The 13,265-nt window shown below is 40.8% G+C and overlaps 1 long non-coding RNA gene across 4 annotated transcripts in view; it reads right to left on the minus strand.

The window, feature by feature from the left end:
* The window catches only part of LOC308081351, a 36,559-nt gene that overhangs the window by 5,694 nt on the left and 17,600 nt on the right, over positions 1-13,265 (minus strand). The window contains exons 1-3 of one of the 4 annotated variants that reach the window (XR_013932834.1): positions 8,567-8,640; positions 8,360-8,480; positions 7,505-7,602 (exon numbers count right to left, since the gene is read on the minus strand). This is a non-coding gene — a long non-coding RNA (uncharacterized lncRNA). Of the gene's footprint in view, positions 1-7,504; positions 7,603-8,359; positions 8,481-8,566; positions 8,641-13,265 lie in introns of those variants that run through there. The other 3 variants (XR_013932835.1, XR_013932832.1, XR_013932833.1) reach the window with 3 other exon arrangements.

Here is a 13,265-nt window from a genome sequence, read left to right on the forward strand (position 1 = left end):
GAACCACAACACATCACTAATTACCTCTAAGTAACAACTCAATATGAGTTGAATTAATGGGGTCTTTAAACCAATGTGATGCTTTATCTTTTTATTTATATAACAGGTCAACACCTTTGGGATGATCAGTGCTGCCATATCAGATTAACTTCTGTCTGCAAAAAAAACACACAAATGCATGGACGCACACATACAGTATGCTGCGTTCACACGAGCATGGATACAAAGATACAAAGATACAAAGATACAAAGATACAAAGCATGTTTGTCGCTCTGTCACTTTTTATCTGTGTTGCTCAACACGGTCGTTGACGTCATCAGGTGTGCGTGCATCGGAGCTACAGTCGTAGTTCTGTATCTTTGTATCTGGAAGTTGAACCCTGCTCAACTTGAATTTGCAGCTTTGAATCTTATCTTCGGATGTCGCTTTGTATCCTCATGTCGCTGGCTTCCTCTGAACGTGAATGGTAGCCTGTATCTTTGTATCTGCCTGTGTGAACGTTATGTGTGTGTGTGTGTGTGTGTGTGTGTGTGTGTGTGTGTGTGTGTGTGTGTGTGTGTGTGTGTGTGTGTGTGTGTGTGTGTGTGTGCGTGTGTGTGTGTGTGCGTGCCAATTACTGTTTTGCCGTGTATGTCCTCTTTGGCCCTGGTGCTTCAAATCATAGGAAGCCAAATCATAAGTACAAATAAGAAGATTAAAATAGAAGGTGAGTGGGGGATGGAGAAAGAGGAATTGAAACTTTTTTTTAAGACAATGGATTAATATGTGGTTTGGTCAGACAATTCAACAATTAAAGTCAACAGGACCACAGTGGATAATGGTGCAGGAAACGCTCAAAAACAGATCTGTTCAGAAGGATCTATTTGCTACAAAAGCAAAGGAGGGCAGAACTGGACAAGATTGCTGAAAAATATTATCCCTGTTGAGAAAAAGTGTTTCATAGTGTCCAAAAGTAAAAATATATTACTATAATAACACTCCACAATCATAATCTGCAGCCTGGGGGTCCACAATCACCATCAGACCTCCAGCTTAGAAGTTTGCTCACCTCTAATCAAAGTTAGGAGCCCTTGCATGAAACTAGTTGTGACACTGCATTCCTTTATCATGTCATGCCCTTTATCATTATCTAATCACTCATCATGTACACACAGCAGGTGTTTTTGACTCTAACCTTTCTTTTTCTATTGTTCCACATACCTAACATCACAACCATGCAAGGTCTAATATGTTCTCATCATGATAGAAGATTTCTCATCTCGATGTCACCAACTATCGAAGATACCTCACCAAACAAAAAAATAGTTTTGGTTTGGTGAGGTGGAACTGGTAGAACTTGATCTCCTCCTGACCTCAAGTACTGTAACAACACAGTCTCGTAACACTGTCCTCTGAAAAGCAAGCAATCTCTATAATAACCATATGACACGCACCCACTCAACTCTGCACCTAAATGGTCCTTTGCGCTTGTAACGTGCAATGGAAGCACTAACTAAGACTGAATAAGACCCAATTATTGAAATCCCAAATATGGAATACACTTTCACCATGCCACATTGAATGCCTGTCTTATTGTAAAATGTTAAATCATTTTAAAATGTGTAGCACGTAGGCGTAGACCAGGGGTGGGCAACTTTGATGATGGAGAGGGCCACTATATTTCCACACTCACTCCAGAGGGCCACATTGCATATACTGTTGGGCAGACACCTCTTATCTCCGTATTTTAACTTTTGCCGTACTTCGCCATTCTATCAAGCACAAAAGTACAAAAATAGCCGATCTACAAGCTGGTAGATCGGCTATTTTTGCTATTTTTGAATTGGAATCCTGAAAAGGAACATTTTTATTTGATTTCAAATGCATTTAGTTATACTTATGTTAACTTTATGAACTTAATTACAAATACATTGGACATAAGAAAGACAATAGAATATGAATACTAGTCATTAAGCTACTAATTAAGTAATTAAAGCGGGTCATGTTCCATGTTTGGAATTGTAACAGCTGAAATCAATAAGATATCAGTATTCCGATATTAACCTGTGGGCAGCAGTAAGTGAAGGTGGAGGTCACATGTGGCCCCCAGGCCCGCCAGTTACCCATGTATGGCATACACACTATGGCACATTAGGAGTTCATTATGTATTCCTGGTAAAAACAAAATATTGATCACTTATTTTGAATGTCTGTGGCAAAAATAAAATATCTATGAAAATGTGTGACTTGTTTTTATTGTATACATATCTGACAAAATACCTTTCTACACCAGTAACTGAAGAGCCACAATGCTGCGGAAATTAAACATCCATGCATTACATCATTTAAGTAATTTAGAAAACAGCTGACAGCTATGGCCTTTAGTTGTCTCCCGATGGCAGATTTTTTTTTAAAGTCATGGGGTGTTTTTTTTTAAATGTATCTATGTTTTATAATGGTTTAATCACATTTGATGGGAGCTATTACATTTAAGCTAGTTAGGATAAGAATGATGTCACTGACCCTAACTGTAGTGGGATCTATATGGATGCCATGACAATGAATATGACATTACAGTCATTACATTACATTACAGTCATTTAGCAGACGGGAAGAGGAGTAGATGAAGGTAGAGAGGGGGGGGTGGCAGGCAGACGGGTGTGGGTAGTGCGCAGGGCACCAGCCGGGGGAGGAGGGAAGGAGGATCGGATATCGTTCACCTTCTTGTCAAAGAAGTTGGCGAAATCGTCAGGGAGGAGGGACGAGGAGGGAGGAGAGAGGAGAAAGTTTCAAAGAGTTTTTTAGGGTTGGAAGCAGAAGCCTGAATTTTAGTGCAGAAGAAAGCAGCTTTAGCAGCTGATAGAGAGGAGGAAAAAGTAGAAATGAGAGATTGGAAGGTGAGAAGGTCCTCCAGGAGGTTGCCATTTCTCCATTTGCGCTCAGCCGCTCTCAGGCTCCGTCTCTCAGTCCGCACTGAGTCCGACAACCAGGGGGCAGGTGGAATTTGGCGTGCAGGCCTGGTGGTGAGAGGACAGAGATGGTCGATAGAAGAGGATAGAGTAGAGAAAAGAAGATCTGTGGCGGTATCAGGGGATAGAAGAGCAAAGGATTCAGGGGCAGGGAGAGCAGAGAGAACAGAAGAGGAAAGATCAGTGGAGGAAAGTGAGCGAAGATTGTGACGTGAGGAAATCATGTGGGTAGGGAGGGGCTGTGAGGGGGGAGAGGAGAGAGAGAGAGAGTAGGACATGACCAATCTGAAGCAGCTTTAAAGACTATGCAATACATGTGTTTAATAGTTGTCTTATTAATTTCTATTTTAATGCATAACAATGTCAAAATTGTCCAAATACTTTTAGGCTAACCCTGTCCTTTCTAGCAATGAAATTGTATTTTTGTAGATTATAATATTATTTGGACATATTTTGATACTATGGCATCTGTGGTTAATAAATACAAAGTGCTTTATTTATAAAGCAGCTTAAGTAAGTTCTCACTATAAACCCCTTTGTTTCAGAGGACATATAGACACTAATAACAAATATAATGCAGCTGAGAAACTTTGGTCAACTTCATTATGTACTTAATATACATAATACATGTTTTTTTGGTCGCAAGAAAATATCTAGTCTACTTTGGATCTGATGGATAGGGTTCTGTGCAGACTGCAGTCCATTTGGAAACACTTGGACCCTACCTGGTCGTAGTGTTGCCTGGTCCATTGCTCCTGAGATTATCACAATGGCAGCTGCTAAATCCTTTGATCTCTGATGACCGCAACATTCTCCGTGTCCTCCTCTTCAATACCTTCGGTTTTGGTCAAACTCCCCCCAACTTGGAAGCAACAGGAGGTTTTTTGTTTATAATTATTCACAACGAATCTTTGGATTTGATGATAACTCCCATGGTCGCTAGTTTGAGTCGTGGGGGTCTAATCCCTTTCTGTTTATTTTTCCTCGGTAGCTTTCACTGTTTTAAAATACTTGCTTAAATATACACACTTTGCAGCTAGCACAGATAGCTCTTGTATCCTCTCATTATGTTTTTGAGCTCCTGATTATTTTCTTTCCCCAAATTCGACTTGTAAACAAGCCAGTGAAATCACATGTTGCTTCCAGGTAGTGGTGGCCGGGATGGAATACAAGAACGCCGACGTTTCTCGTCAATGAGTATTGCGGAAATAATATGAATAATATTATGGGGATATGATATAATCCTATAGCCTACGCTAATATATTGGAAATGAATAAATTAATATAATAGATGCCTTTACTGTAACTCCTCTCACTAGCCCCAAACAAAGATTATTATTTTTAATTTTATTTTCATATCTTTGATTCGCGGGACATTGTTCCGTTTGTGCGGGACACACGAGATGTGGGACGGGTGGTCACCCTAAAGCAAACCAGTGTGTAAAAAGAGCAGCAATACATATTTATACTTTCTATAAAGTTATCAGTTCTCTTTCCCACAGACATTGGCTGTCAGTGACCCTCTCCCTGTGGAGGTGGAGCTGTGGTAGGACAACGCCCACCTCCAACAACCAATCAACACCCTTCACTGAATTGATGTTGGTCTCTTCAGTGGGGAAATACACAATGACCAGGATGCAATGGATTATGACAATACAATGACATTGACCTGCCTCACAACGGCCCTCAGTCATTATAACATACTCTGTAAACTGCAACCTTTAGTGGCTTATTGCTTTATTTTGGCTATATTTTGAAATAGGGTATAAATGGTTAAAGAATGTTCATTTGAAAAGGGTTGCTGATTGTATTTATTCCAGCAGCAGGACAATGATTTGAAACATGTACACGCATGCACGCACACATGTCACGCAAGCAGGAACGCACGCGCACACACCCACACACACACTCACACAAGCGCACACAGTAGCCTTTATGAGTTACTCTTAATACCACTCTAGCAACACACCTGTACCAAAGGTTTTATTCAGATGATGTGCAAGAGACTTCTGATTGCCTTTTATAAATTGTTTTTAATTTAATTTAATCTAAATGGACACCCTCTCTTTTTTTAACCCTCAATACATTTGGATGAAAATAAAGACTACAGGATTGAGTGGGAAGGGTTAATAATTAATGTATTCATATTTTAAATTCTCCCAGTGGATATATATATATATAGGCAAACAATATCAATCCTTTTTAATTGTATCACTGGCAAAAATTGTCATATTGCCATGATGTATCTCTGGGAAATACATTGATGTTCGCAGTTCTTGTCTTTTTCCACATGAGGTCAGCAGATACACACAGAATTACACTGCTGCCTGCAGCTGTTTTCTTCATCCACTTGATGTTAGCAGATACAGAATGAGTTACTCTGCTGTTTTCTAGTGTATTCAGCAACAGTGGTCCTGCTAAACACACTCATGGGGGCAGTAGGCGTTAAGAAGAAAATCATAAAGACTTGTTTGTAGGCTAAATGGCAGTGGTGGAGTACTCAAGTACTGTACTTAAGTACAATTTTGAGGTATGTTTTACTCAACTGGAGTATTTCCAGCTTTCAAATATTTTTACTTACTCCACTACATCTCTGAGGCAAATGTTGTACTTTTACTCCACTACAATTATTTGAAAACTTTAGTTACTAGTTACTTTGTAGATTTAGATTATTATTACAAAACATATATTAACCACTTCAGTCCTATATAATACTTTGGCTATTTGAAAATAGCAGATGTACAAGCTCACACCGCTTCGCAAAGCGACTAGTTTTGAGCTTGTAGATCTACTATTGTCAAAAGATTTGTAAACATTTTATACATTTGAAAACTTGTGAAATGGAACATTCTGCATAGTGAGTACTTTTGTTTTTAGCACTGTAAGTATATTTTGATGCCAATACTTTTACACTTTTACTCAAGTAAATTTAGAATACCAGACTTGTACTTGTAACAGAGTATTTCTACATTGTGATATTGATACTTTTACTTAAGTACTTAAGTTCTTCTTCCACCACTGCTAAATGGAAGCCCTTTTTATTTTTGAATAGCCAAAGTATAAAATAGCATTAAAGTGGTAGAACAGATTGTTATAATGCTATATTAACACATTTTACTGGAACCACCTCAAGGACCCCACTTTGACCACATTCATTAACATTAGATCCATGACATGAAAAAGTTTGAGAACCAATGAGAACCACTGATATAACAACATTTTTCAGAAAACTGTAAAGGATTTAGAAGACATTTTTAAATTGGGCCTCAGGTTAATGGGTTAAAGAGCAGCATACTGTATGTTGTTGTAGGAGGACATGACAGTGGAGCAGCATAAAAGCAGAGGTTCTCTCTGAATGACTCACACTGAATTATTTAAATTATTTTTTAATTATTTTTATGAGTTATATGCTGCTTAAAGCAAACCATCCATTCCATTAATGTTCCTCTCATTATCACCACAACACCTGAGAGTCACTGTCCATCTGCTGTTAATGTCACTTGTCTCTTCATTCCTTCAGTAGCGTTAGAATTTGTAAAGCAAGAGTGCAGTAACTATACTTTTGGACACATTGACAGATTGACTTATTTATTTTTCTCAAAGGTCAAATCAGTCTTCATGGTTTTTGGGAATTAACAATTATCTGATGAACGGATATACAATTAGTGCAATATCACTTTATATACAGATAACCCATATGACTGACCAATTGAAGCACTTTAAAGACTTTTAAAAACACACACAATGATTTGATGTGGTTAAAGTTTGCATGCGTGCGTGCATCCGTGCGTGCGTTCGTGCGTGTGTGCGTGCGTGCGTGCATAATCTCCACGTTATTCAGCGCTCTCAGCTCTTTTTTTGCAGACAGAGACAGCTGTTTTTTTGCAGGCCGTATCATCCCACAGGGAACCTGTTATATAAAGAGAAAGACAAAGTTGAACATAAAGACCACATTAAGTCTCATATCGTGTTATTACTTAAAGGAGCTGTTATTGATTATTATTAATATTATACTTTTTTGTTGTTAAAACAAACATTTTGTTAAAATGTTGTGACTTACGAGGGCGTATAGCCATGCAGTTCTGTTGTCCTCCATTGTTGTTGGGTTGTCCAATGTTCCAGTCTGTGAAGGTCATTGGGCTACCGTCACTCCACAGCCAAGCACCATTCTAGATGACAATACAACATCATAAATGTCAATACAATATAATATGTTACCATTTCACAACTCACTATGTTGACATACAGGTAGAGAGTGTAGTGTAGCATTTGTCAGTGTAATATAAGGTAACGTTTTATCAGACACAGTTTAAAAGGGTTAATGCTCCTTACCGTGCCTGTTGCATCATAGCCACCGATCCACGCTAGTCCAGTACTGGAAGGTAGCAGGTCTTGAATGAATGTGGTTTCTCTTTTGTAGTGAATGGAAGCTAGGTTTCCACCCTGAGACACACAGGTTTTCTACAGAACAATAGAATATTATTCAAATAACATAATAACATTGATGCATATAGAAATACAGTAAAAGATGCAATCATGTGTTCGTATATTTTACCTCTGCATCAGCCCAAGCCATCACAGCCTTTTCAAGTATGTAACAGTGTCCATTCCATTCAATCCAGTCATTTGGACACCTCTTGACAACTGCATGCTCTCCTGAAAATACAACAGACACTTGAAGTCAACCGCTTGAAAGCACCAACAACAACAACAACAACAACAACAACAACAACACCTAAACTAACAAAATCAGGAAATCCTAAAACAAACATAATCTGCAAGGTAGTAATGAGCCAGTTTCAACAGTTACTGTAAACAGAAACACAGCTGTTATCAATTTAGCTTTTTTTTGGGTTATTGTACCATTCCATGATACCAGTCCATACATGTATTTCCACCTGCCATCCATCCGAGCTATAGGACTGTAACTACAGATCCCATAGACCTGCATGGCTTTTCCATTCATCCAAATTGCGACTACAGACCCTGTGGTGAAAACAATAATAAACAGCGTATATATGGGAAAGGTCAATGCCCATGTGCAAGCTCAGTTTGATTTGTCATCCTATTAAGGAGAACAAAAGGATGAGGATGGACAGACCGAAGGATAGACAGACGGATGGATGGGCAGCTTTGTTCATTTTATAGTAGAATTTAATAATTTGTGAAAAGATAATTTAATATAAAACAAATTACTTTAGCTATAGAACTCAGTAACACCCTCGCAGGCGCACACGCACGCACGCACACGCACGCACACACACGCACGCACGCACGCACGCACGCACGCACGCACGCACGCACGCACGCACGCACGCACACACACACACACACACACACACACACACACACACACACACACACACACACACACACACACACACACAGACACACACACACACACACACACACACACCTGCAGCAGCAGCAGCAGTAGTCCAGACCATCACAGCGCAGAGAAGTAGAGGCACACTCAGCATCCTCATGGTCATGATGATGATGATAATGATGGAGATGAAGATGATTTCCTTCTAGAAAGAAACAGACATGTTAGAGATACCTCTGAAAGTCAGAGAAGTAACAACAAGGACAGAGGAGACGAGGAGTCATGTCAAACCTTCAGTAGAATGATGTGTTGTGATTCGTCTTGTGTTGAAGTGTTGAATATCAGAAACAGCAGCTCTTATATACTGTATGTGGGTGTGGAAATGCATTGCAGATGAGCAGGAAATGTCAAAGTACTTCCTTGTAATTATAACCATGAAAACATTTGCCATGCATATTTGAAAACCTTCCAAGATATATGATATATGCAAAACCTGATATCTGCAAAACCTTCCAAGATATATGATATATGCAAAACCTGATATCTGCAAAACCTTGGTCGTGTTTTCCCATGAAAACTACACTCTGCCATTATAGTTCCTTGTCACCTCTGCATATGTGAGGTGTGGATGTAGTTCTGTTTTTAAGTTGGTGAATAAAGAGTGTGATGTGGATATAAACATAAACCTTTTCATGACTGGATCTGATTACGTCTGCAGTACATTTCTAGTAGATTGCGTTTTACATTTTCATTACAATTTGAACCATTTCAGATCGGCTGACACTCAAAAAGAAAATCATTTGATGGCCATATAGTTTGGAATCTATTTTGATAGCATTTAACCACTCAAGTCATATGATGAATAATTAAATAGCCAATCTACGTACACACTCACAGATCTTGTAGATTGTAAATTAAATGTGTTTGCCACCAGCATAATGACAAAGTAGGTTGAATGTGTTAAAGCAGTGCCCATTGAATAGAACAATGACAGTTTGGTGTAAAGCAGTGATTTCCAAACAGTGGTGCAGTGTAAAAAATGCCCCAAAACAGTTTACAATATTGATATATTTGTCTTTGTATTGGCAAATTAGTGTACTGATATAGTAATAAAAAAGGTTGTATTTGTATGTACAGTATGTATAATTCTTGGTTGTCACAAAATCCCAGGTACACCTGTACTCTTGTAAATGTAAAATGGTGCAAAATGATCCAAATTGCTTTACATTCATCCATTCACACACTGAAGGCAGAGGAAACCATGCAAGGCACCTGCTCATCAGGAGCAGTTAGGGGTTCAGTGCCTTGCTCAACGACACTTTCAACACTAATACCCAGCCGGGAATCAAACGGGGATCGTTCCGGGTGCTGCCACCCCCGAATTCGGTGGACCATGGGAACCACTGCTTTAGACCAAATGTACTTTGTTCTATTCAATGGACGCACCATAAATCTATCATTCGGCAAATATATATATTTAATTATATACAAACATTTTGAAATCCTCTCCTCTCCTCTCCTCTCCTCTCCTCTCCTCTCCTCCACACACAAAGAGGCCGGCACAGTCTTTTTTTTCTTCCCCCCCCCCCCTTTTTTTCCTACTCTACATACATAGTGTTTTATACTTGTGATGATATTGAATGTTTGGTGTTATTGTCTCCGCCAGGCCGTAAGGCATGGTCGAGACCCCTCCGTCTGTGGACAGCTAATCTCCGGCGCTGTTGGCTTGATCGCAGCCAAACTGTGCACACACACTCCCTGGATGCCAATTCACAACCTCTGCCCCACATTTTTCACATGGGCCTTTTATAGCGCCACCAGCAGGCCGACTTATGTAAAACACGTGTTTGGATATTACTCCTTCAGATTGTATCCAAATTTCACGCAAATCGGTACACATGATCTCTATAGTCATGTGATCAAGACGGATCTGTTTGATTTTTCATATTCCATCCTGAATGGTTATAATTGACATCTAAAGTTTGCAGGACTGGCTGTTTTTAACAAAATGCTGCAAATCATAAACGGAGTGCCCGTTTGTGGTGAAACCTTAAACACATTTTTGCACTACGTTTAGGAACAAATGCCACCCTTTCAACATTGTCCAATTATAGCGCCACCAGGAGACCAATTTTTGCAAAACGTATTTTTTTATATAACTCCCACAAATGTTGTCCAAACATCACACAAATCGGTACATATCATCTCTTGTGATCAAGACGCATTCGTCCGACCCGACCGATTTTTCACATTCTCGCCGATTGGTGAATTCCGAACATTGCTGGCCCACACTAACCTACCTAACCTGGCGGAGACCTGTGTTGATGAATTGAATACCTAGGACCCCAATAGAAAAAATACTTTTTTGGTGTTATCCTTTTAGACAGTGTTTGACTGTACATGTGCTGTTTTTACATTTCTGTCTAATAAAATATTCAATCAATCAAAACCACTATCTGTACCGAGTGGACCTCTGACATAGACCTACTGCACATATAAACGGAGCTGCTACCTTCACATTTGAAATCTGAAGCTTTTTGTATACTATTTTAAATAGTTTTGGCGGAAATGCTGTTAATTGTCCCAAAAGTGATTTCTGCTATTTGTTTCAAAACGCTTTATAGTACCTTGCCAACATGTATAATGTTACAATGTGACTTAGCTCTGTTTAACACAATAATGTAACCCCTCCAACAACACATACTTAGGCCCATTTTTTTCTCAAATTGTTTTTATTATGTTTTGACACTTTCTTTGGCAATGTAAACGCTACTTTGAATTGAATTAAATTGATATTTCCTCCTGCACTCTGATGAAAGTGTGTACATTTCCACACACAAACTGTATATTAGAACTGTTAAGGTCCCTGCATGCTACCAAAAGAGGTGATCGACCTATCACCGTTTACGTGATAGGGTGATAGGGTGATAACCGGGAAAAAAAATACTTTTTTTTCGGCCATGTAGATCTGCGTTTTTCATCCGAAAATGTCCACTGCTCCGGGACCGTGGGTCGAGCCAGCAGTGATATAGGGTGATGTCTGTCAGTAAAAGCAGAGAGATGAGTGGTGAGTCGCTTATCACCGTGGCTCAGTGACGTCATGTTGTAGTTTTCAAACCACCACGGTGCACCTGATTCGGATGCTATCAATGCATTGAATGGGACATTATCACCTCTTATTAGACCTTTGAATGGGCGAAATAGGCGACATACTGACCTACCCGCGATTTATCAGACCATTCATTGGGTGCTATCAAGACATACTGACCTACCAACGGAGATGACTTAAATAGTTCAGTTTTGGTTTTGGTTTTGGTTTCGGACCATGACGGAGGCGCGCAGTCACAGGCGAACTGTCACCCCGTGAAGGACCACCGAGGGAGCTAAAGCGACCGAGTTGCCGTCTTGAACGGTGTGACGTTCGCCTGTGCCTACTCAGCGCCGTTCGAGTTATGTACCGATAGGCAGAGAATCGTAAATATTGTTGTGGGGACTGCTCCGCCTCCAAGTAGGTCAGTAGCTCCTGATTACGCCCCATGAATGGTCTGACAAATCGCGGGTAGGTCTAAATCGCGCCTACTCATTACATTACATTACATTACAGTCATTTAGCAGACGCTTTTATCCAAAGCGACTTACAATAAGTGTATTCAACATAGGTAGGGAACGAAAACTACTAATCACCAGAAGTCTTTAGTGCATTTTCTGCAAAAACAAGCAACCAAGAGTATACCGAGCGCTAAGGTAAAAGTGCAATATATCAGCTACCTATTTCCTTAAACAGATGAGACAAAATAGCTAAATCAAATGAGCATGAGCTAAAACAAATAAGTGTATCGACTAAACAAGATCCGATAAACAATACAACAATAGAAAACAAGCGTTCGTACAACTAGTTAACAACAAGTAGGTCAGGCAGAGAGGAAGGGTAGTGTTTCCTGAAGAGGTGGGTTTTCAGCCTGCGGCGAAATATGGGCAGTTACTCTGCTGTCCTAACATCAGTGGGAAGTTCATTCCACCACTGTGGGGCCAGAACAGAAAAGAGTCGTGACCGTGTGGATCGGCCAGAAGGATCCTTGAGTGACGAGGCAATCAGTCGCCCCGAGGTGGCAGACCGAAGTGGTCGGGCAGGGGTGTAAGCATCGACCATAGCCCGGAGGTAAGAAGGAGCTGTTCCTTTCACTGCCCTATAGGCTAGCACCAGGGTTTTGAACTGGATGTGAGCCGCTACGGGGAGCCAGTGTAGAGAACGGAGAAGGATGGTTGTGTGGGAGAACTTGGGGCGGTTGAACACCAGACGAGCCGCAGCTTTCTGAACAAGCTCCAGAGGTCTGATGGCAGATGCCGGAGCACCAGCAAGGAGGGAGTTGCAGTAGTCCAGGCGGGAGATGACAAGAGCCTGGATGAGCACCTGGGCTGCCTTCTCCGTGAGGAAGGGGCGAATCCTCCTGATGTTGTAGAGGAGGAATCTGCAGGACCTTGTCACTGATGCAATGTTTGGCGAGAACGTCAGTTGATCGTCCAGGGTCACACCCAGATTCTTCGCAGTCCGAGTTGAGGTCACCACAGCATTATCAATGGTGATGGCCATGTCTCGGTGCGGACAGCCCTTCCCCGGGAGGAACATCAGCTCGGTCTTGTCCAGGTAGAGCTTCAGGTGGTTTGTCGACATCCACTCCGAGATGTCAGCCAGACAAGCAGCAATGCGTGCCTCCACTTGGGTATCAGAGGGGGGGAATGAGAGGATCAGCTGGGTGTCATCGGCATAGCAGTGGTAGGAAAAGCCATGGGAGTGGGTGACAGCACCAAGAGATGTAGTGTAGAGAGAGAAAAGAAGAGGACCCAGAACCGAGCCTTGGGGAACCCCAGTTGTGAGCCTGTGTGGTTCTGACACGTCGCCTACTCGCCCATTCAAAGGTCTGATAAAACGTGATAATCTCCCATTCAATTCATTGATAGCATTCGAAGCCGGTGCACGGTGATAGGGTGA

This window comes from Gymnoscopelus braueri (genome assembly GCF_963280865.1).
Source record: "Gymnoscopelus braueri genome assembly, contig: SCAFFOLD_170, whole genome shotgun sequence".
NCBI lineage: Eukaryota > Metazoa > Chordata > Actinopteri > Myctophiformes > Myctophidae > Gymnoscopelus > Gymnoscopelus braueri.